This window comes from Aethalodelphis obliquidens, unplaced genomic scaffold (genome assembly GCF_003676395.1).
Source record: "Aethalodelphis obliquidens isolate GAN/ISIS:26980383/991018 unplaced genomic scaffold, ASM367639v1 scaffold38, whole genome shotgun sequence".
In the NCBI taxonomy this organism is placed as follows: domain Eukaryota; kingdom Metazoa; phylum Chordata; class Mammalia; order Artiodactyla; family Delphinidae; genus Aethalodelphis; species Aethalodelphis obliquidens.
This window is the reverse complement of record NW_020837982.1, coordinates 19,031,647-19,034,398: the sequence shown is the minus strand read 5'-3', so window position 1 is coordinate 19,034,398 and position 2,752 is coordinate 19,031,647. Positions and strand designations below refer to the sequence as shown.

Here is a 2,752-nt window from a genome sequence, read left to right as displayed (position 1 = left end):
CACCACGCCATACCTGTGTCACCACCACGCCCACACCTGTGTCACAAGCACACCTGTGTCACCACTGGCCCACCAGCCAGCACTTCTCTGCCTGTAAACCCCTTTTCGTTCCTCAGCTGCCACCCCCTGTGCTGGCTCAGGGCCCTCACACATGCTGTTCCTTTTGCCTGAAACACTCTTCCTTCCTTCCGCCCGCCTGATGCTCTGTCTTCCTTGCGCCTCAGCTCTGCCTCTGCCGTCGGGAGGGAACCCCCTCTCGGCCACCATGGCCCCAGGGCAGCCCCTCAGCCCCCCGGGCCCAGCCCTGCTCGCCTCGTGTTTCAGCCCCTGATGTGTAGCCACCTGTCTCCTCGGGAGGGATCTGGGGAGGAGAGGAGAGACCCATCAATGCCTGTCTCACGAGGAAGATGGACGTGGAGATGGGAGACTTGCCCGAGGTTCTCGTGAGCGGTGACTCTGGTGTCGTCACCCTCAGAACCGTGTCCGAGCCCTCGCCGAGCAGAGCGCCAGGCCTGTGGGCGGCCTCGTTCACTTGCAGCCTGGCGGGGCTCTGGGAGGCTGGCTGGGAGGGCGGTACGGGCACCCGGCCCCGAGCGGCTCGGACGCCCCGCTTCCCTCCACGGCCCACCCACATCTGTTGGAAGGTTCAGGGGTCCCCTTCACGGTGATTCTGAGACCACCACCTCCCACCTTCTCCTGCCCCGCCTGCTTCGAGCCACTTCCCCCCTCACCTGGCTGGGCCAGGTGGCCTCTCTCCTGCCTGCGCCCTCGTCCGTGGGATCCCCGCCCGGGCCGAGTGCCACCTGTAGCCCAGGTCACTGCTTCGTCGTCCTCTGCCAGAGCCCTCGGAGTGGGAGCCTGAGGCCAGGTCCCTGCACCCGGGCCCTTCCCTCTAGGAGCCGCACGACCCCACACACGGGCTCCCTCTCTGGGCCTCAAGCACGTCAGGGCCTTGCTGTGCAGTCCCTGGGCCGGGAGAGCTCTGTGCCCAGATACTTGCTAGGGGGACCCGTCGGCTCCTGCAAAGCTTTCTTGGCACCTCACCCTGTCCGTGAGGACAGCCCTGACCACGTCTGGCTTGTGGCACAAGCCCAACAAGCGTGGGGGTGCGGGGTCACCACACAGCCGCTTTCAGTGCGGTGAAGTCGGGTCACGGGGGTCGCCAAAGAGCAGCCCAGATGGCGCAGCAGGGAAGACCGCTAAAGGCCACCATGAATGGGCGTGAGGGGGACGGAGGTGGCTCTCCCCGTCTGCCCTGACGCGGACTCTGGGACCCCAGACGGCACACAGTCTCATGGCCCTGCCTCCCCCTGAGGCTCAGCCCTGCCCACCCACCAGGAGGCCCAGGACCCTGGGAACAACGGGGTGGGCGGAGATGCTCAGGGTCCTCAAAGCTCAGCACGTTCCTCCTCCAAACAGGCAAGCCTGCCGCCCCTCGGAGGGGTCCAGACTCTGGACTCTGGTCCTGTTGGTGTCCCAAGCTCCGTGTGTGGCCTCAGAGCAGGCGCTTGAGGTGCTGGGCCCCAGTTTCCGTCCTGTCAAAACCGGGGGAGCGGACCGCAGCCCCTCTGCGTTCTGAGTGTCTGTAAATACCGCACACGGTGCTTATCTGCTAGGAAACCTGGCCGCAGAACCAGCCTGACCAGTGTGGGTTTCACTCTGAGGCAGTAACCACTGCACCTGGGCCGGCTGCACCCCAGACCAACGGCGAGGTCACCTGGTGCCCCCCCTTCCTCTCTGGGGGGACCGGGGTTTCACACGGAGCAACCGACGCCCAAAAATAACAGCTGGCCAGTCACAGGCCAACCCGCCCAGGCCCCAGAAAGGAAGTGAGAGAAAGGCGGGCACTTCCGTTCTTTCTACAGAAAGGAGCTGTTTCTAAGTATCTGCTGGGCGCAGGCCTGGCCCCTCCCCGCCGGTTCTCTGGGGCGGGTGTGGGCCGACTCCACCTGTGATGCCCCCAAGCGGACGGGTGAAGAGACAGAAGTACAGTCACACTCGCAAGGGATGCGGCTGAGACTGGACCCAGGACTCTGTCCTGTATCATTCTGTGGCTCGCCGGAGTTCAAGGGGGTCGTGCTGACAAAACTGTGGAAAGAAAGCCCCGCGGGGGTCCTCCTAGTGACCCTCCAGGAGCAGGTGACTCAGGGTAAATCCCTTTGTGAGGTGCCTTCACTTGTAGGTCCAAATGGTCACCCTGCCTTTCTTAGGTTAAACTGGCCGGGGTAGTGCAGAGTCGCCTGGCCAGCCAGGCCCCTCGTGGGGACTTTGGAGGAGCTTCAACACACGGTCCCAGGACCCAAGGACAACGACGGTCCTTGCAGAGGCGACGGGGAGGGTGTGAGTGTGTGGCTCTCGCGGGCCCCGCCCACCTCCATTCAGCTCCTCCTTGTTTTGGGTGGTCCCTCCTTTTCTGGCCCGGACTCTGCCCGGTGCAGCAGCAGGGTGCGGGATGAATAACGTGCTGCATGTCCTGACAATGGAACACTGCACGGCAGGAAAAGGAAGGAGATCCTCGTGTGTCCCCTGCGGCCTGAAGAAAAGTCGCTCCATTTGTGTGAACTTTAAACACAGACCCCAAGGAGCACCGGGTGTAACCCCTACACACTTCCATACAGGTGTAAAATGTAAAACATGGGCCAGGAGCGCACAACCCAAACTACAAGCATGGTTACCTCTGGGAGGCGAAATGGCACCGGCGGGCTTGGTCAGAGGGAGTGGGACAGAAAAACACGGAGCACACACAACCAGT

General features: G+C 63.2%; 1 long non-coding RNA gene across 1 annotated transcript in view; it reads right to left on the bottom strand.

The window, feature by feature from the left end:
• Positions 1 to 2,455, bottom strand: part of LOC113633169 (uncharacterized) — a 4,281-nt gene extending 1,826 nt beyond the window's left edge. Inside the window, exon 1 of the long non-coding RNA XR_003438093.1 lies at positions 37 to 2,455. This is a non-coding gene — a long non-coding RNA (uncharacterized LOC113633169). The remainder of the gene's footprint in view (positions 1 to 36) is intronic.
• Positions 2,456 to 2,752: the final 297 nt, after the last annotated feature.